We start from the raw sequence: 22,141 nt of genomic DNA, 5'->3' as shown, positions 1-22,141 counted from the left end.
TTGGCAAAAGGACCACCCTTACAGGAAGTGGGTTCATATTAAACCATGCTACAGAGATAGCTGGGGGTGGGCACTGACTCTAGAAAGAAGGTGCAGGGTCTAAGTATGTACTGCTTGGGTAGAGGACCTGAGATTGGTTCGGAGCACCCACAGTAGGTGCCTTGCAACTGCCTGTAACTCCAGGTGCAGGGAAATCTGATGCCCTCTTCTGGCCTCCAAAGGTACCTACATTCATATACACACACACATATACATAGTTAAAAAAATAAAAATAGGTAGAAAATGATGAATGATAGGAAGAATAATTATCCCTTTAGTAAGATAATGTTACCTTTGCTGTCCATAATTACCCCTAGAGCAGTTACTATAGAACTATCATGATGTTCTGTGGGGTCTGCCTGCCTTACTGAGGCCCAACTGAGGCAGCAAGGGCTTTTCTCTTGCTCTTTTCCATCTTCCTCCTCTAGACAGCTTGCCTAACCTGGGCTTTTCTTTTAAACTCTAGTAAAATTGTACTCAAGCTTCCTTTGGGGTTTGGTCTTGATTTCTTTTATTAATCAGACTAATAAGAAGAGACCCTGGTTTCCCCAGTAACATGTGACAATTCTGTTGAGACTTCCCTACATGTCCATTAAATCAGTGTACCTCAAAGAATTACACTTCCCCAGGAATCCTGCAATAGGGGAAGGAAAGGTTGAAAGTCTCATGATTTAGGAGGAACTTGCCTCCTAGGAAGAGATTTTGTACACGTCTGACACCTCAACTCCTGGCTGACAAATGCACTCTTCCTAACATGTGTTCCATCTTTTCTGTGAAATTACAGCATTATTGCAGAAAAGGGAAGAGTGATCTTTGTCTCTCTGCTTAGCTAAAATGCACACAGATCATTTCCCCCTTATCCAATTCTGCTTTCTAACTTCTTCTAAGGTACAGGAAAACTATGTAGTAGATTTATAAATCCCAGAGGCAGGAGCAATCCAGAATCTCAAAGAACTTCACTATGGGGGAGAGAGAGAGAGAGAGAGAGAGAGAGAGAGAGAGAGAGAGAGAGAGAGAGAGAGAGAGAGTTATTCTCTTTTCTGCCCTTAATTTAGTCTTCCTTCTCAATGGGAAAAAAAACAACAACAACAACAACAACAAAAAAAAAAAAAAAAAAACAAAAAACAAAAACCCAAAAACCCAAGGGTCCTTTTCCCACCTCAGGAGCTCTGAGAGGACGACTGCTTCCCAGCCTCACTGAGGTTTGGTATCATGGTAATGTAAAAGCAGAATGGGCCAAGTGTGGTACATCTGTTTTGGGAGCCTCTACTCTGGGAAGAATGCTGTGCTTGACATGTTCACCCACTCCACTGGTCCATTGGTTCTGCTATGTGTAAACTTACATAGGTGCACACATATCTGCACACAGATGTGTATTCTCTCTTCCCTAGTTAGCTTCTGCTGTCAATTTGACACAGCCCTGAGTTATCTGAAGGAGTCTCAATGGATTGGTCTGTGAACACAGACTTTAGGGGTATTTTCCTGATTGCTAATTGATGTCTGAGGGTCCAGCCCTCAGTGGGTTGTATCATTCTTAAGTGCTGGGTCTAGGGTTGTACAAGAAGGCCAGCTCAGCACATGACAGACAGAGCAAGTCAATAAGCAGAGCTCCTCTGTGGTTCTGGTTGCAGCTCTCGCCTTGAGTTCCTACCTTGGCTTTCCTCAATGATGGGTTGTAACCTGAAAGATGAAATAAATTCTGTTTTCCCTATGTTGCATTGGTATTATCACAGCAACAGAAGTAATAAGAGGACACCACACACACACACACACACACACACACACACACACACACACACACACCAGAAAGTAGAGATGTCAGCATGAACTTAAGCACAGGCAGTAAGGGACGAGAGGGAATGGCATTTACCAAAAGGGCAGTGCATAAGCGAGATGGTACAGGGTTCTCAGGAGTCCATAGCTATCTGTGTGACAGTAGCTATCTGTGTGATTTGGTGCTTCTGAAGTTCATGATTCAAAGGGCTTCTAAGGTGCCTTAAATATTTTAAAAAATGAGATCATAATTGGTTTCTGAGGTATAAGATAAACCTATAAACATAGTGTGGGAGAATCCTAACTACAAGAGGTCACAAGGGAGTCCACATGGATTTTGACAGTAAACAAAGAGATTCTGTTTTCAGAAAGGTATAGATACATGGCCATGGCAGGAGAAGGCTGAAAACTCAGTGATCTCACACACATGGGCCTAAAGAATGGTCCAGTGGTGTTGGTGGCACATGCTTTTAATCCCAGCATTCCAGAGGCAGAGGCAAGTGTATCTCTGTGAGTGTGAGGCCAGCCTGGTCTACACAGTGAGTTCCAGGACAGGCTCCAAAACAATAAAGAGAAACCCTATCTCAAAAAAACCAATATACATATACAGAAAAGGGAACTGCCTCCTTGTAGGCACTCTTCATGGTGAATTCTGTCAATTCTGTCAGTTGCACTGGAATTCTCAGAATCTTAGCTACAGAAAACTGTAAGCAGTGTCAGGGTCCAGGGACTCCTTTCCTTCTAGCATCCCTTTAATCTTCCCTTTCTCTCTTGCCTCATATTGCAGACATACTTCTAAGAACAAGTGTGGTGTCCTTCTAATTCAGCCCAGGAGACAATGTTTCTATCTCTTCACCTCCTGGATTTTCAGGGCTAAAAGTAAAACATCTCCCCAGCATAGGCCATAGAAAATCAGCTATTTCTTGAGGAACTAACCACTCATTGCATGGCAGGCATCATCAGGTATCATATGGGAACAGAGAATACAACAATGCACCACACAGATGATAGAGTAGCAGAGACCACCTCTCCAGGCTTGGGATACAACCTAGGGCAAGTGCTCTACCTCTGACCTACCTATCCACAAGAGACATTATCTGAGTGGGATAAAGCATAGTAGGAAGGAACAGGCAGGCTAGGGGTATGTGGTTTCTAATTCCTACACAGGCAGGACAGGAAATAACAATTTTGTCAGCAGGTGTCCCATCAGGTAATCTGAGACACCTGAAGAAGAAATAAAAATTTCTTCTTCAGGCTGAAATTTGGGGAATCTACTCCTATCAAAGTATGCTGTTTTTAGCTCTCACAAAAGAAATGATATTGGAAATTAATACATTCTTATCTTTGTTATTCCTTAGAATACCAAATACTTCATCCTCTTGATCACTTTTCATTTTCATAGACACTTAGAGATGTAAGTAAGGTTCAAGTTATTGTGCTAATACAGTTTTTAAGGGAAAGCATCTTGAATCCAACCCCAGACCAAGTTGAATTTCACTTCTGTTTCTACCATTCCAGTAGCATACTGTGAAATTGTAGTTTAGCTATGAATTGGGGTTGTTTGGAAATTGTTTTACTAAGTGAAAGTGGAAAAAACTCAAACACCTAACACCATGAGTTGTGCTGTGGTTTGTGTGTGACCTCCAAGATTCATGTGCTGGGAACTGAGCTACCTGAACCATTCTGGCTCACATAATGTTTGCCGAGCATCTTCCAATCAGCTTCAGGCCTGGAGGGAAGAATGGCAAAAGGTATCTGGCCTTTCTCACCTGGACCAAGGACACACTCCTCTCTTGCTCTAGGACTTTTGCACTCCTGCCCTTTGGTAAGCTCAGGATCTAAACAAGGTCCCCCTTATTGTCAGGTCATGAGCTGCAGGCTACATTGCCAGCTTTCCTCATTCTGGGAACTTTGGCCTTGGAATTAGCCCTGTTATTTGTATCCTAGGGTTCCAGGTGACAAACAGCTGGTCTTCTAGTTTCTCATCATCTGTAAGTGAATACACCAAGCTTCCTGGAGAAGAATACTCTATGTGTCTATATTTATAGCTGTATATCTATCTAAATAGCTGTCCTCTCTTAGATCTGTTTGTCTATCTAGTTCTACGTTATACTGATTTCATCCCTTGGAGAACCTTGCTAATATAGGAATAATCGCATAAATTAAGATGTACATTCATATTATAACAGCATCCAATGTCATATGGTAAAAGCATGTGTTCTCTTCTGGCAAGTTTTCTAAGATAGATTGTGATTAAAAGAACTCATACACAAGCTGCTTTCCTCTAAGAATGAAAAGGAAAGAGTGAGATAAAATATATTCATTTTGACTGACAGTCATCAACATAAATTAACACTGGAAGGTTACACAAGGGAAAAAAGAGCTAGTGAGATGTAGAAAGGTGGATTTGTTTTGTTTTGTTTTTTTGAGACAGGGTTTCTCTGTGTAGCTTTGACTGTCCTGGAACTGACTCAATAGACCAGGCTGGCCTCACACTCAGAAATCTGCCTGCCTCCTCCTCCCACGTGCTGGGATTAAAGGTATGTATTACAACACTCAACTAAAAAGGTAGATTCTTTTTTTTTTTTTTTTTTTGCCAAGAACTTTTATTTCTTTTTAATGACATTAAACACTACTGCTACAGGGGGAAAAACATGGTTTAAAAAAAAAGAGGCACCAAACTTAGGTTTCATAATTGATCCTGACAACAATACAAGTAAATCAGAGCCTATATTATATGCAAAACTACTTGTTAGCTCAGGCTCTGTACTTACAAATAAACTATTTAAAAAGAAAGTGTTTTTCTTTGCTTTGTCAAGACCCCTGTGAATGTCATCATGGACAATAAAAGCTAAGTACAGTTAAATGCACACAGCTCTTACTCAAATTTAAAAATACAGCAAGAATTTAATCCGCTATACAAGACTTAGAGACCAATACCAAATATAAGATAAGAGATATGCAGCTCTGAAGATATTAACACTTTTAAATCATGATTTTTTTTTCTTTTTTTGAGACAGGGCTTCTCTGTATTGTTTTTGGAGTGTGTCCTGGAACTCACTGTGTAGACCAGGCTGGTCTCAAACTCAGAGAGATCCAGCTGCCTTTGCTCCCAAGAGCTGGGATTAAAGTTGTGTGCCACTAACGCCCAAAAGGTAGATTTTTAATATAAACCTTATTAAAAAATTAAGTGTATGTGTGTATGCCTGCTTATTTGCATGTGAACCACATATGTGTGATACTTGTGGAGGACAGATCTCCTAGAACCGGACCCTGCTGGATTTAAGTGCTGAGAAATAAAACCAAGGTCCTCATTAAAAGCTGCAAGTGCTTTTATCTGTAGACCACTCCAGCCCCAATATATATTCTGTTATTTCAGGTTATTTAAACATTTTTAATGTATCACTTATTTAAGAAATAGATACATTTCTCCCTAAAAGAGCTCCTCTGGATTTATTCTTCACCTTCTTTATTTACACGAAGAATAAATCTAGACTGTTTATGTTCTTTGACAAATTTGTACACGTATAGAGTGTATCTTGGGATTTTTACCATCATCTTCTCTTCCCTCTCAGTCCTGTTGAAACCCTTCTTTCCTTCCTTTCCCCCTCCCTTCCTTCTCTCTTCTTTTCTTCCCCCTAACAAGGCTCTCTGGGCATTTTCATGACCCACTGAGTTTAGGGTTATTTGCATGAACATGACTGATAGGCTATTTTCTGAAACATGGAAGACTACATTTTGTGTGTTTGTTTTAAAGCAAATTCCTTTGGTAATAATGATATATTTTAGAACCATAACACAGGGACTAAAATGCAATTTTCTCAGTGTTTCAAATTCTGGCATCATATGTTGCTAATAGCCTTGTATAAGAAAGAAGCACATTTTGAATCTTTCTGAGTATAAGCACCTTCTGACCCATGGCTCACTAAGGACAGAAGGAAATACTCTGTCCACCAGGCATTCCGGCTCAGGAACCTGGAATGTGCTGTTTCTGAAAATGTAAAGACGTTTCATATGCCTGTATGTTTTTTTATTCACACTTCCTCAACTTTGTTTTCCCCCGTGGTGTGTTAGGCAGAACCTTCTATCTTTTGTTAGCTCAGTTTAATGACCAAATAATACCTATGCATGTAGTTACTCCTAATAAAAACTCAGCACAAGAGGCATTTTACATCCTTAAAGCTTCTTGCATGCTCTTTGGTTCCCCAGCTTTTCTGGTTGAAAACCCACACCCCAGACTCTAGTTTCATGGACTGATCTCTGTTATCTACTGCAATATTACTTTCTGAGATTCAGAAATTATTAGTTAGGAATTTCAAACTTCTGACCATTTCCCACATACTTCTAACACTCTTCATATCCTATGATGTAGGTAACTAAAATCCATTTTGGAAGAACAAAATTCACTAAGTTTAGTAACACAAAAATCCTATAGCCTACAGCAATATTAAAGCAGTGAAAAACAATTTAAAATCATATCTTCTAATAAGGTAACATCCTGCATGGAATCATGCATAGTCATTGCCTATTTAGGAACTTGTTTTACATGGAAAATATGGTGTACCTTGAAAGATCATTCAAAGGACTTATACAAAGTATACAATCTATGTGGACATATTAGTACTCATTTTATCTTTTTAAATTATCCATTCTTATTCTCTTTTTGAAATGTTACACTATACCCACATACTCATTTGTCCTTTGAGTTTAATTAGGGTCATTTGAGTGAGCATGACTAATTAGTATATTCACTAGAACATGAAAGACTAAGTTTTTGGTAGGAAAAATAATTTTAGGCCTGTGATGTAGGAACAAAGACACCGCATATCCATTTCTGAGAATTGATGGGTTTGGCAGGCACTGATACTTTAGCATCTCTTTCTTCACTGTGGAAACTAAAGGAGAGAAGGAATTACGTAAACGTATTTGGAACCTTCTCAGCCTTCATCAATGTACTCTTACCGTGTTCTGAGTTCTCTCTACCTTGTGGGCCTTCTCAATTCCCTACATATAAAATTCCCAGAGCCAAAGGACCCAGACTCCAAGGAAGGATACTCTTAACTTTTCCCTTTGCTAACAAAACTGCAAAATTTCTAATTATAGCTGGGAAACAGAGACAGGAGTTGAATCTTTAAAACTCAGCTGTATTCAGAGAGCCAGCAGTCTGAGAGGACAGTGCAATCCTGAAAATCAGTCTTGTTATTTTGCTATAATTTCGCATAAGAAACACAAACACGAGACTCAGCACCCATGTGGAGTTTATTGAGGGAAGGGAGAGAAAGGGGAGTAGCTGGTGGCCAACTGAAAGCAGGGGAGAGAGAGAGAAGGAGAAAGAGCAGAGAGAGAAGGCAAGAGAGAGGGGTGCATTTGGCCCACTTGCTTTGAAAGGGGGGATTGCACATGCATAACTGAGTCCTCAGGCAGTCAGGTAAAGCTTGAGCAGCCAGGTGAAGCCTGATATAGCTATGACATGGCCATGAGCATCCCGCCCATCGTCGGGGGCGGGGTCAGCAGACTGCTGGTTCCCAACAAGTCTCCTATGTTATTGCCATATGGAGAAGATGGGGTGGGGACAAAGGATGCTAGCTAGTCATTCCAGAGCTCACATTTCTGAGCCTGGTGGTGTCCATGTTTTGCTTTATATCCTTCCACCCTCTTCTCATTCTGTTTGTGCTCAGGATCTTCCTGACAGAAAGTCTAACCAGTTTCTTCTGACATTAACTTTGTACTCCTCCAGTGGCATCTGGACTGGGAATAGTTTAACTCAGAACAAATAAACCATTAACAGTGTGTTCGCTAAGCTTCTAATGACTCATATGAGTCAATTCCTTTCTACAACACGGAGTAAACAGTGTCTTCATATTACAGAATATGAAAGTTCCTATCTATCCCTCTATTTCCTTGCCAAAGACTCAAATTTCTGGGTTCTTTGTTTTGTTTTCCTTTGTATCTAATTTTTGAGTGTCTCATGAGACATTGAGTCAGGAGATACCAAAACTCAGATTAATCTGGTATCTATGTTGTATTGTGACCTGATTCTCATATGCTATTTGATGGGAGACTTTTGAATGAGCTAGCTCATTAGACCAGAGGAACAAGAAGTCCCTAGCCCACTGCTACCCTGGAGAACTTTAGTGAAAGTCATATGATGTAGAATGCCTTTCTGTATGCTGTGAATGTGTGCTGCTTTTATTGGTTGATGAATAAAGCCAGTTTGACCAATGACCAGGTAGAATATAACTAGGAGGAAAATCCAAACAGAGATATGGAGTGGAAGAAGGTGGAGTAGGGGAGATGCCATGTAGCTGCAGAAGGGGTAAGATGCCAGAACATTACCAGAAAGTCACAGCCATGAGGGGATAAAGAGACTAATAGAAATGGGTTAAATTAATTGTGAGAGATAGTCAGTAATATGCTTGAGCCATTTGCTAAACAATTACAATTAATATTAAACCTTAGAGTGGTTATTTGGGAACTGGCAGGCAGAATGAGAAACCTCTAACTACAGTCACGTGCATAGTTTGTCCAGTACATACAGCAGCTCCCGGAAACTTAAAATGTGGTGAATGAAATTGTCAGCCTGAAGTTTGAATTACTGAATGTAAGTTTAAAATATCACAGCTGGCTCTGCTGCACTGGGAAGTACAGGTTCATAGTGTCCTGTGAGCTCCTCCCATTCCTTGCTAATGCAATTTAAGACCAAAGAGTGACTAAGAGGAAATACAGATGCTCACAGCTCTCTCAAGTTTCAGCTGTGAATACCCATTCTGAGTAGCTGCAGTTTTGTCATTAATTAATTACATGTGATCTCTTGGGTGGGAAGGGTGTTAGAAACCAGTATACAGACCCAGGTAAGATGTCATTCTTCAACAAACTCATCCAATAGATGAGACAGCTAACTGTACAATTTCAGCATGTAGGGTGGAAAAACTTACCACAGTGGACATCTAAAACAGATGAAACAGCCTTTTTTTTGTTTGTGCTTTTGAGCTGTGTGACCCTTTTCCATCATGACTTTAAACAAACATCTATCAGATATAGATCTACAACATTTAGAGAAGATTCCTGTAGTGCAATTCAGCCAACAGAGCATAAGCCTTAAAAGAAGTCATTGTTGCTGTGAGACAGAAATCTGGTGGACAAACTGGGAAAAGGTAGAAAACAAAGGAGTCAACTGCTTCCAGGGTTACTGTGTTCCAGGTGGGTAGGAGGAATAGGAATTTCCTGTATTAGCAGCAGACATTTTTTTTTTTTACACAAAAGTCAGATGAACATGCTTTGGACAATAAAAGGCTGTCTGGGCTAAGACATTCTTCTCTGGTTCACTAGTTAGATATGTAGAACAGTTCTCTATTTCATCGAGTAATGTTTAATTGGAGGGGGAATGATAGGATTTGATAACCTCAGACCCTGTTTTAAGGAATTGAAACAGGTGCTCACTTTGGCAACATGTATACTAAAATTGGCACAACACAGAGAACTTAGCATGGCTCCCGCACAAGGATACACATTTTTTTTTCAGCATTATGTAATGTATTTCTGCTATCTTCTGAACATAACATGTCTATTGCAATCATGAAGGTATGGTTGTCAGCACATGACCTGAACAATATCAAGACAACTCAAACTCTGGCATAGATGGGATATATATGGCACATATGTGTGTGTATGTGTGCATACACACATAAATATAAACATATAATGAAATGTATGTGCATTTCATTTTTACTTAACGACATCCCTGTCTATAAAGTATATACATAAACACAAATCATGCATTATCTATGGTATACAAGAGATCTTTAAAGTGCCATTGATATTTACATTTCAACATTTAAAATGTAAACTTTTTCCAAGTAGGTTTATTTTTTTACCTGAGTTGAAAATGATGCAATAGGAAAGTTAGTGGACCAGAGTTTCAGAGAGACAACAGTAATGCAAAAACTTTAATGCACCAGAACCAAAGGGTATGGGGGAAGGGAGAAGACTACAATGACTTGAGGAGCAATGCAGATGACTTCAGAGAGGTAGTTGGGTGAGAGAGGGCAGAGGCAGTTATGAGAGGTGCGAGTAAGAAATGTGGAGGATTAATTTACACAGGTCTTGGTCTCTGGTGACTCACAGTTTGGGTTGGTAGCATAGGAAAATCATTACGTTTTACTGTTGGCTTGAATAAGTGGCTTATAGTAAGTCCTTTACTGATCTGGGGAAAACAGAGGTGACAGGCTTAAGGAATAGTGGGAACTTGTGTGTCTTGGAAGTGTCTGCATTTGAGGAGCTGGTTAAAATTCAGATTCATTTTTATTCTATGAAAGAGGATAGTGCTGGAGATGTGTACCTGGAGGTTTATTATCTCTACATTGCTTTCAAAGCTTCAAGATTTTCAAGATTGCTGAAATCATGAAAGCGTGTTTTAAAAAATGCAACCAGATTCAAGCTTTCTAAGGTCCTAAAAACTGAAGCATATGAGATTCTGGTCATTGTGAGGTAGACATTTCACAAGAGGCCCGTTCTTTTGTGGACTTTAGTCAAAGCCTTCTGCTTTTAGCTCAGCCTATCAGCAAACCCAGCAAAGAATGGTCATGCTTATCCATGAAATGCCTATTAGCCTATAATCCAGGGGTGGAGCCACAAGAAATGGCCTGTGCCTGTACCTTGATATCAGACTTCCTCTCCAAAATCATGAGAAAATAAGTTTGTCACATCCTGCAAGCTACCGAGTTTGTGACATTTTATTATGGGAATTATAGCAGGCTGGCAGATTAGAGTACCAAGAAAGTGGGCACTGTAACACACCCAAAACTGTGAAAGCGGCTGTATATCTGAGCAATGAGGAAAGGGTAAAATAATTCCGAGGATCATGTTGGGAAAACTCACTGCAAAGCGACTGCCAGTAGAAATGGGGAGTGTTTAGAAGGCAAAATGGATGTTTCCATTTTCTTGGTGAATAAATGTTAATGAGCAAAATATTAATGATGGCTACCACATGCCATTTTATAGGGCATTTCCAAACTGGAGGAAAGCTGATCTTTGTCTTGAAGTGGCACAGAAACTTGGCTGATTTAGTTCAAGTGTTGAAGATAGAACTTACAAGTAACAAAATTGTGTATTTAGTGGAATGACTGATTAGCAAAATTGGGAAGAGACAGATTTAATCCTGTTGCATGAGTAAATGTCAAAGAAAAGAGGTGATTAGGTAAAGGAACTATTAAGTCAAACAGTACTAGCCAATGGATATTGGAAATCTATCTATCTACCTATCATCTATCTATCTATCAATCAATCTATCTATCTATCTACCTATCTTCTTTTTTTGTGTTACATTTGTTTGATCTTGTTTGTGCATGTGTGTGCAAGTGTGTTAGTTGGTGTCATGGGGATCAAACTCATGTTTTCTGTCTCAGCGTGTAAAGGTACTCACAGCTGAGACATTTAGACTCCTCTCTATCTGTTTTTCTGAGACATGGTCTCTTGTAGCCCAGGTTAGCCTAGAACTCACTGAGCATCTGAGGGTGACTCCCAGTTGCCCTGCCCCTACCTCTCCAGTGCTGGGATTACAGACATGCACCACCATACTTTTTTATTAAATACATATGAATGAGTAGCCCCTTGACAGAAACATCATGGGTGCCAGGTATAAGTGTACTCATTCAGCCATCTGAGCAGAAAGCCACAGAGAGGGAGGTGGGAATCACTCCAGCAGAGATGCTGACAATTTAATGTAAAATTCATAAGTAGAACAGAATGAAAGAAAGTCATCATGCCTTCTGGATTCTATATGATGAAGCCATGAACTATTCTATTGTGAATGAACCATGTCTTTCAAGAAACAGAAGAGTAATCAAAGTACTTTTATGATCATTGTGGCTGACACTTCCACTTAGGGTATAATTGTAGATTCAGCTGAGGGTGGGAGAGGGTAGGCTAAGTCTGGTTTGTTTCTTATTTGTACCATGAAATATGAAAACCCAGAGACTGGTATTGGGGTTCAAGTTTCAAGCTGAAGATCAGAAAAGGAAAGCAACCAAGCCAGTAGCTCTTACCTGTACCTCAGGCTGAAAGGGCTGATGCTGTCTCCAAGAACTCTCACCAAGCCTCAAACTACTGCCTCTCCTCAGCATGGCTGGAGAATGAATGCCAGTTCTGAGGCCTGTTCCTGACTTAAATACCTCTCATGAGTCATGGGATTAAAGGTATGAACTTTGTTACTGTTTTAGACTGATTCAATCTCCAATTTCGTGTAACCCTGGGTGGCCTTGTATGCACAGAGATCTACCTGCCTTTGTCTCCTGAGTCCTGGGATTAAAGGTGTGTGCCACCACTGCCTGGCTTCTATGGCTAACTAGTATGGCTGCTTTGCTATTTTGGTCTAAATGGCTTTAATACATAATAAACAATATATCATCACACGTATTGAGAACTGCTTGAATGGAACACTACCAAACTACAGGATCAGGACTCTGTTCAGAGGAGGAGTTGGCCTCATACAGATTCAAGAAAGTAGGTAGCATTGTCACAGCAGTTGGCCTGAAAGTTGGACACAGAACTTACGATTATATTCTCAAGACTTAAGATCTAACATTGTAACGAGTATTGGTTTTTCCGCCTGCCGCCTGGTCTTGTCCCGCCACTGCTCCAGCCCCAATTAACACACCAAGACTCTGTATTTGATATTATGCTGTTGGCCCGGTTACTTGTTTCTTATCGGCTAGCTCTGCCTTAATTATTAACCCATTTCTGCTGATCTATGTATTTCTCTTACCGGGGAGCTGGCCGGCATACTGCTTTCTCCTGACTCTCCATCTTGGCTCATCCTTCCTACTTCCTCTTTCCTCCTTGTCTCCTAGTCCCGCCTATCTTGCTTTCCTATTGGCCAACAGTGCTTTATTCATTAACCAGTATGAGAAACATATACAGAATGACCTCTCCCATCATAACATACTTGGTCTTCTTACATTAAGCACTTGCTTAGGATGTCTTCTTTTTTATTCTTTCATATATCTCCCTTTGGGCATACAAATGTCTGTTTTACAACTATACTTTAATATTATTTGTTTTTTATTTTTTATATGTGTGTTCCCCCGCCCCCCCCCATCCCTTACCATGTGCCTGCATTGTCTGCAGAGGCCAGAAGAAGGCATCAGATTCCTTGAAGCTGGAGATACAGATGTGGGCAACTAGGTGGGTGATGGGCATGAAACCCAGGTCCTTGCCAAGAGCACCCAGTACTCTTAACTACTTAGCTGCCTTTCCAGCAAGATTTAAGACTTCTCTGGTTTCACAGGTTCGCAGCTGGAGAAAATTTTGACTCAGGATAAATTTGGCTTTTTGGACTTTAGGATTAATGCTAGGATGAGTTAAATATTTGCAGGTTTTGGAGGTTCAATAAAAGTATTTTGCTTGGGAAAATGACATTGGTTTTGTCAGGCCAAGGGTGAAATCTTTAGAATAAATAAAATAAATAAATAGACTCAATATTCATACATTGTAACTCTAAAACCTCTAAACTCTAAAAACTCTAAAAACTCTAAAACATGACTATTATTGGACATAGGGACAGAGGGCTCGGGCCTTGGAGGACACCAAGACTCTTTGTACTCTATAAAAAAATGTCAACACACAGTGAGATGAAAGCCAAGAGGAGAGCATCATCTGGAGCCATATACAATAATACCTTATTTTTAGGCTTCAGAACAGGGAGAAGTTATAGAACTATCTGATCAGCAGCCAGCCAGAGCTAGATAGTAGAGTGTGTGATAAAGCATTAAGCCTTGAGAGCCAAATAGCATATATGGAAGAATCTGGAATTCAGTGCTCTTGTTTCTTGAAGAAAGAGCTGGACTAACAGAAATGTGCATAAGTTCTAAAGCCTAGAAGACATACATTCCTTCTCCATGGCCAAACTAGTACTATCAATGAGAATTCCTGGAAAGAAGCTGTGTCTGTAAAGACTGACTAATTATAACTACAGTGGTTTCAGGAGTTCGGAATGTTTTCACTCCATTTATCTTTGGCTAGCTTTAGCCTCCTGAATAGACACTGCTTGCCCACTTCTGAGTCTGAACTAACATCTTGTGACCAATAGAGTAAAAAAAAAAAAAAACATTTTAAATCTATTAATTTAGCAGACCACTACGTTTCATCAGCTCAAATGCTAAAAGTACTACCAAATAGCATCTGAGACCTAGGGAAAAGCTTCTCCTACCTTTCTGTATCCACCCCTTTGATGTATGCACCAATCTATTTTAAGTTTACCTTGATTCATGACTTTCTTCATTCTGTAAAACTATAGAATACCAAGAAAATGTTTATATGTTGGAACATGGAATGTAGGGTAACCTAAATATCAGTTCTTAGTCCATGGCCAGTAAAATTTAAAAATAAGTTTTCTGTTATTGTTTGAGTATGAGTGTGTGTGTGTGTGTGTGTGTGTGTGTGTGTGTGTGTGTGTGTGAACAGCTATTATGACCCTGAAAGAACTCTGAGAATGACCCCCCCTGTTTACCAGTCCCATTGGTGTTTTCTCCTCGGGTGGATTGTTTGGTGAGATCTTTCCAAAGTTCTCAGAGCTTGCTTGGTTTGGCTAACAGCCCAGTTGTTTACTAATTAAGGACATGAATATGATAGGTATCATTTTTTTTGGTCATTTCAATGTATTTCATTCAAGGTATCTAGTTTGTTTATCTTGAAAGACTGAGTAGAAATTTTGTTTTGTTTTCTTTGCTTGTTTTCAGGCCTCTAAAAACATTTTGAGGATGTGAGGGCGATCTGGCTGCGACATCTGTCACCCCATCGATCGCCAGGGTTGATTTGGCTGATCTGGCTGGCTAGGAGGGTGCCCCTTTCCTCCCACTCCATGTGTGTCCCTCCTGAAGATGCACCCTAGGAGGAAGAGGACCACCTTCCCCGAATAGAGGAGTATCGGTCTTCGGTCAAGGGTATTGAGTAGCTGCGCTCCCCTGCTAGAACCTCCAAACAAGCTCTCAAGGTCATAAAAGCGTTTTGGATTTTGTTTGCTTTTGGAACATTAAAGGAATTTGGGTTTCTGTTTTTGTTTGCCATTGGTTTTGCCTTTGGCATGTTTTATTACCACTTGACCTTTTTTTTCTGATCCTCTTCCTCATATACCTAATTCTGTAGTTTTCTGTTGTATATCCTGTGATCATGTCAAGTCTTTAGCTTAGGATATTCATAGGTACTTTTTTTTGGAAAAGGGACAGTAAATTAATTAATTAATAAGAGTTTTTTTTTGATAGGGTGGGGTAAGGTTTCCAAGATGGAAGACATGTTTGGAGATAAACCACCACCTGGTGGTACTCCATATTGCCTTATGTGTGATAATCATTGACTTTCAGTGTGCAAGTATTTGCAAAAATGTGGAGATCTAACCAAAGAAAACCTAGTTTTATGGTAACCACAATGGGGAGGGAGATGTATTAGTCAGGGTTCTCTAGAGGAACAACTGATAACATGAATCTGTATGTATAAAAACAGCATGCATTAGAGTGGCTCACAGGTTATGGTCTGACTATCCAACCCTAAGGCAAGTCCAAGAAGCCTGCAGTTGTTAAGTTCATAAGGCTGGATGTCTCAGCTGGGTTTTACTGTACACCAGAATCTGGACGAAGTGAATTCTAAGGGACATGACATTGGGAATGAACTTGACAGGAAGAGTGAGCCCAAGCATTCTTCTATGTTCCTTATTTAAGCTGCCACCAGGTGTGGCCCACATTTAAGGTATGGATCTTCCTACCTCACAAGGTCAGGATTTAGGATGAGTCTTCAAATTTCTGATAATATATTCATGACAACCCCTCACAGGTGTACTCAAATGTTTAGATATCAGCTAATTTCAGATGTAGTTAAACTGACAACCAAGAATAGGCATCAGGGGAACATTTGATGATCTAAAATTGGCCTTTCTTCTTTTCTTTTTTCTTTTCTTTTTTTTTTTTTTTTGGTGTATGTTCTTAATTAAGTTTTAGGCAAAAAATCACAATGAATGTAATATTTTTGTGAAAATCAATAAAGTTGGTAATTAATAATTATTAGAGCTCCGAGAAAAGCTTGCATGTGAATTAGAATGAGATACCATTAAGGAATTTATTTAAGACTCTGGCCAGGGAAGCAGATCAGTGCCTTGTTCAGCTGTCATCAGAGAAGCTTCACCCTGCAGCAGATGGGGACAGGTATAAAGACCCACAACCAGACATTATGCAGAGTGAGAAAGACCTTGGAACATGTACCCCTAAATGGGATGTCTCCATTAAATCCCTGCCCTTACAGCCAAGAAAACAATGGAAGAAGAGGCAGAGACAGTGTAATACCACAGTAAATGCATTGCACCAAGAAAACAAGGCCCTCTAAGTCAACATGAGCAAAGCTCCTGTGAGCTCATAGAGACCGAGGCAGCAAGCAAAAGGTCTGCACCAGATCTTCTGCATATATATTATAGCTTCAAGTTTAGTGTTTTTATGGAATTCCTGAATGTGTGATAGAATGGGTTTCTGCTTCTTATGCTTTCTCTTAGGCTCCCCCCACCCTGTTAGTTTGACTTGCCTAATTTCTATGTAATAATTTTTGTTTTATGTTCTCTATTTTTTTTAAATAAATGATTGGATGAAACCTGTCATTTATACTTGCAGGAAGTGGGAAAATCAGTTTTCTCCCATAGAGTGATGCTGGGTATATCAACCTCTCCAGACAGGTCAGTACTTGACTAACAAAGAATGGACTCCATAACTTTTTGTGTGTGTGTGTGTACTTTTATCTAGCTACAGTTTGTACGGCTGTCTTGGAGTACCAGTCTCCAGCAACACAGGGTCTTAAAAGTAATCCATGGAGTTGGCATAAGCTAAGACTTGTCTATCTGAGGAGGTTAGAGAAAAAGACACTTACACTCTCTTGATGGTTTCTTTATCTTCTGTACTTTTTATGTTCTTTCTACTGTATACTTTTTTTTTCTAGATCTTATATATGCCAAAAAAGTTTTTCAGGCAACATAAGAATTACAATGTGGTTACACTCTGTTTTTCAAGTGAATGATTACAATGAATACAATACAAACATTAAAAAAATAAAACAAAGAAAAAACCCCAGCATATTTTCCATATCCCTTACATGATTAAAGATTTTATGTACTATAGGTGAAAAACAAATTATCTCAAGACCCCACACACATTCATACCCAAGCAAGCTATTATAGATTCACTGTGTGGGCAAGCAAGGTATTCTCAGTCAGGTCTTTTGCCAGCAGGCTGCATTTTGCAGTTACAAAGAAGGGGGTAATTACTTTATTACTTATCTTGAAAGATAATCTTATAAGCAATCTTAAAGGAATCACAAACCTAAACTTTTGTATATGAAAAAGAATCAGTCAGCTCTACTTTAAATTTTTAGGGTCTATATCCACTCATCAATATTTTTTTTTTTTTTTCAGGAGATTGAGGGCAGAAATGGGTACAAAGAATTGATTATCACCTTTGGTCATCAACCAATCCTAGTATGTGCTTTCTAGAACTTTAGATTGTCTTCTTGTGTGTTTTTTCCCCCCCCAGAGGTATTTAACAAAAACATCCCAGTCTAACTTTGTTATTTTCAAAGCTTTGTTTCAATGCTTTGTTTTGTGATGCAGTCTAAAATCTGTGAACACATCTTCCAACTTTAAGGTTAAAAGGATATAAATTTGCTGGGCTACAGGGACTCAATTGCTTTTTCTTAATCACTGACATCATTATGCAGCTTCTTAAGTGAAACTTACAGGCTCTGGCTGAATCACATTTTCTTATACTTACTTTTATTCATGAAAACTCTGTGTGTATAGGCTATCATTATTATCAATTTAGACAGTACAGCTTAATGAGAGGCCATCTTCTTGACAATCCACAGATAAAAATGCTTAGTTGAATAGGATGGTTCCAAGAGATAAACATATTATACTATAGTCAGTGGAGATCTCCCCACATCCATCCACACCATGCTAGATACCAGAGGAATATTGCAGTAACAATCATACAAAGGCACAGAAGAAACAAAAGACATTCTGGGTCTGTAGTCCAGTGGCCTAAACAAGGTTCACCCATCCCAGAGTTTCTGGTGGGCTGACACCTTGAACTTCAATTGCCACTTTTTGTTATTTTTTGCCTTTCCTTTTGGTGTGGCTTTATTTTTTCTTAGTTTTGGGTGGTTGCTGTTCTTTGGGTTTTTGTTTGGTTCTTGAGACAGAACTTCACGTTGGGTAGATGGGGCAGGGAGGAGGGGTCAAGATAGGCCTGGGATGGGAGGGGGAGAATATGATCAAATATATTTTAAATTTAAATTGTTTTAAATATAATTAAAAATCACTGTTAAGCATATAAAAGTAATATGCACATGGAAAAAGTAATCTATGTAAAAATTTTTGGGTTCATATCAAGATATTTAAATCCTAAAATCAGCTCCCTACTCTCATCTCTTTATTTGATCTTGCCTCATGATTCTTTGCATCCTACTGTTTATATTTTTCCTTGAATAATTTCTTTTCTTTAAACTCTCATTACATTAAAAATTTCTTTATTACACCAACTAATCCTGAAATTCCTTTCAGCCTTAAAACACCAAATCCCAGTTCAGAGTGGAGGTTCCAAACACTTAGGGGCATCCCCTGGCTGTAAAAGATAACTAAATGGAGCTATGTCTCTGTCTTCTCTTGAGCATCTGCTCTAGTGGATACCACATAACACATGGGTTTTATGTATGTTTATGATAATTATGTGTCCTGTGTGCCTATAATCACTGCCTTTGTATATCTTTGGTTATTTTCATATGTTTATGTTACATTTTTTAAAATATGGCCACTCCTATTCTCTCTTTTAAATATTTGTTTTTGTTATGTATTAAAATTAATTTGGGGAATGACTAATTAAGATGCATATGCATATTCACAAATCATAAAATTATGATCATATGTCATAAGATGAGATAAATACACACTATTGTATAAATATGAGTACTCCAAATACCCTAAACCATTAAAATTGTATCTTTGGGTCTATTAAGTATTTAATAAACCCTTAAAATAACAATTGTTTACATAAACCACAAGAGTCATAAGATAAAGGTCTCATAAACTATAAAATTTAAAGAATTATTCATCTCTTTATTAGTTTATAAATAAATAAAGTCATAAAAGCTACATTTTATCATGCCATATCCTATTACAGATAAATCACCTCCCAAAAGCATATAGTCTCTTTCTACCTAAAACAATTTCAAGGTGCCTGTTCTAATAACTTAAATCTTTAACAAATAATTAACTTAAATTTGCTTATGAACATATGCAAAAAGACATTAATATAATGTACCTGTATTTGAATATAACTGATAGTGTCCTGAGATACAGTATTTATGTTTTCAGGACTTTAAATACAGATTTCGAGCTTTCACTTAAAATTACCTCATAAACATTGTTTTCTGAGTTTTGTAATAATTTGTAGCAATGTTAAAGTTAACATGCTATGAAAAGATTGTAAAAATGGAAGTGATTGTAACTAAGATGAATATAATAAAAAATTTGTAAAACTTTTTATGATCAAAATTCACTTTTCTTAAGTATTGATCTATTCATAGTAATGTTCACCAAAGAAAAATCTTTAAAACAACAGTTTTGTTTCATCCTTTCACTAAAAGGACATTTAAAATATGCATTAGATTTTAATTTTGTATGCTTGCCTGTTTGTCATTGCTTTAACAATAGGATAAATTATGTTTGGAGAGTTATGCCTATTTGGAACATTTCCACTGAATTGTATACTTATTGTGGAACTCACTTTAATAGACAAATATTTAAATCTTTACAAAATTTGCTCTTTTAGGTAAACAATAAATAATATTGTGGAATACTTTTAAATGTAATAACTGAAATTCTAATTGTTACAGAGTCATTCTCAAAGGATAAACACAGCAACTAACAGAAAGAAGACATACTGTAAAAGCCTCCTTTCTGATTAAGTGATCAGGACTGTATCTGAGAACTTCTCACTCTCTCCTGGACCATTAAAATTCAAGGTGAACTTTCTCATATAGTCTGAGAACACTTCCATGGATACTTGAGAAATGCTGACTATAAATACTCATCTTCAATGTCAATGAGTACCCCAACTAACTACACATTTTTCTCAGTTTTATGTTTCTTAAATACTTTATAATTAAAGTCTTTAAATTGTTTGTATTTAATATGCTATGTGGTATAGTTCTAAGTGATAAAGTGATACTAATTTTGTTTTTAATGGTGCTACAATGATGATATTATTTCTTTTCATTAATCAGGATTTTTTTTTCTTATTATGATCATTTGCTTGTCCCAACACACGCCTTCATCAAAACCAGTTTTCTTTCTTTCTTTTTTTTTTCCCAAGGCATTCAGGCTCTTTAATATTAGATGGGATGAAGCAGTCAATGGGGAGATGGCTCTGGGAAATTTTGCAGGCCTTGTAGTTCTCTAAGTCCCTCTAACATCATGTGGATATGGGCCTTGATATTCATGGAGTCCTTGGTGAGGCTGTCGCTGAGCTCTGTGAGGAGAGAAGTCTTTCGGTCAATGAACTTGAGAGCTTCAGCCAGTGTCAAGTCCAGGAAAAAACAATATCCCAGGGCCACATAGATGCGGGAAGTATTTGGGCATTGTGTCAACGAAGAAGTTACAGCCCAAATCCACCTGCATATATAACTCCAAGTGATTAGTTTCCTGGAGTCGTTCAATGACATTTCTCAGTTGAAGGTATACAGACAGCTGTTCATATACCTTGTCTCGATGATCCAGCACCTTTTGCAAGTCTCGCTGCAGTATGTCACCGATAAAGACCTCGTAACGCAGCACTTTCTCTTTTACAGTATCCAAGGCCCGCTGTTTGGGGGGGTGTCGCCATGATGGGCTTCCTTAGAGCCACCTAAGGTTAGTATCTCAAAACCAGTTTTTATGTTTAAAAAATTCAAGTGTTTACAGTGTCTTGTGTGTGTGTGTGTTTGCGTGTGTGTATGTTTAGAATCATTCATTATTCAGTGTAGTGCCCACACTACAATCTCTTCCACTAATCTGTTGAAGGCCCAGAGATTGAAATAAGAGACAAGACAGCAGGTCATTTGTTCAGCAGCAATGTCGGAATGCTGAATACCATTTATTGAGGGAGGGTGAGGGTTTACATACTGACTCACAGCACAGTAGAAAACAATCAAGAGCCAAGCATGCAATTTCTAGAGCTTAGTTTCTTCCCAGAAGATTTATGTTAGCAAATCAAGAAGAGTACCAAGAATAGCTTTGGTGCAAGATGTTCCAGCTGAAACTGCAAAATGTTCCAGCCAACAGCTCAGGCTTGCTCAAGGTGCCTCAGGGGTCCATGCTGGGCCCTACAATTCAGTATAATTTGAAAAACAAAAACAAAACAAAAAAAAATCTAGGTTTTATTTAAACTTTAAATCCTTTGACTCTAGCTAGAATTGGGCTAACTCCTCTTGTTCAAATTACACAAAAGCCATCAATTTCTAATAGCAGCGTTCATAACTTTTCATACCTTAAGTACTGACATTTCTTGACTAAATTAATATCTAAGATGTACTATAACAGTCAGGATTAAAAACAATGAAATAATATTTGTATTTTACTAATTAAAAAGAAAAAAAGGACATCATTACAGAGACTCCTTCCAGAGTCCCATTTCTACCCATTTAAATGTCAGTAGGATCACTCATAGGGTACAGATAACTGTCAATACAGGGGAAAACATATAGCTAGTCCAGTTTAAAAGATATGTACATTTTTGTTGTATTAAATACTTGTTTCCTTCATCACTCCATTAGGTCAAACCATGTTCTTGATTATTTTAACTTTAGGTAACATAATCCCTATTATATGTCACATGTAAATGTTATGTCAGATGCAGATGGCCTACCCATAGGAAAGGAAAAAGAAGAAAAAGAAAGATCAAGATCATGATGGCTAATAGTTTCATTATGATCTAGGAGTTCCTTTTACAAGATGTTCTCTCCTGAAGACTTGTCCTGCCCTCTACTTAGCCTTATCTATATAGATCCTAGGAATGAACTTGCTACAAGAGACCTTATAACATTACTAAATAACATGCAGCCTCCAGCATGCACAAAATGTGATTCTGTGATACTTGGACAAAGGGACAAATGAGAATTTCTAGAAAGAAGCTATGTCTGGGAAGATTGGTTGACTAATTAGAACTGAAGTCATAGGGAGAAGTCAGAATGTTTTCACTCTAGCCAATCTCTCATCTTGGGCTAACCGTGGCCTCCTGAGTAGCTACTCCTTGCCTACTTTGGTGTCTGA

At 38.4% G+C, this 22,141-nt stretch overlaps 1 non-coding gene and 1 pseudogene across 1 annotated transcript; one reads left to right on the top strand and one right to left on the bottom strand.

Annotated features, from left to right (window-relative positions):
* Positions 1 to 9,244: 9,244 nt before the first annotated feature.
* On the top strand, positions 9,245 to 9,351 carry LOC127229498 (U6 spliceosomal RNA). The gene has a single exon (XR_007835142.1). It is a non-coding gene; the product is annotated as a U6 spliceosomal RNA (small nuclear RNA).
* A 10,855-nt stretch (positions 9,352 to 20,206) lies between these two features.
* Positions 20,207 to 21,634, bottom strand: LOC127229487 (protein UXT-like; annotated as a pseudogene).
* Between the last annotated feature and the right edge of the window lie 507 nt (positions 21,635 to 22,141).

Source organism: Phodopus roborovskii, unplaced genomic scaffold, assembly GCF_943737965.1.
Source record: "Phodopus roborovskii unplaced genomic scaffold, PHOROB, whole genome shotgun sequence".
In the NCBI taxonomy this organism is placed as follows: Eukaryota; Metazoa; Chordata; class Mammalia; order Rodentia; family Cricetidae; genus Phodopus; species Phodopus roborovskii.
This window is presented reverse-complemented; position numbering and strand designations above follow the sequence as displayed.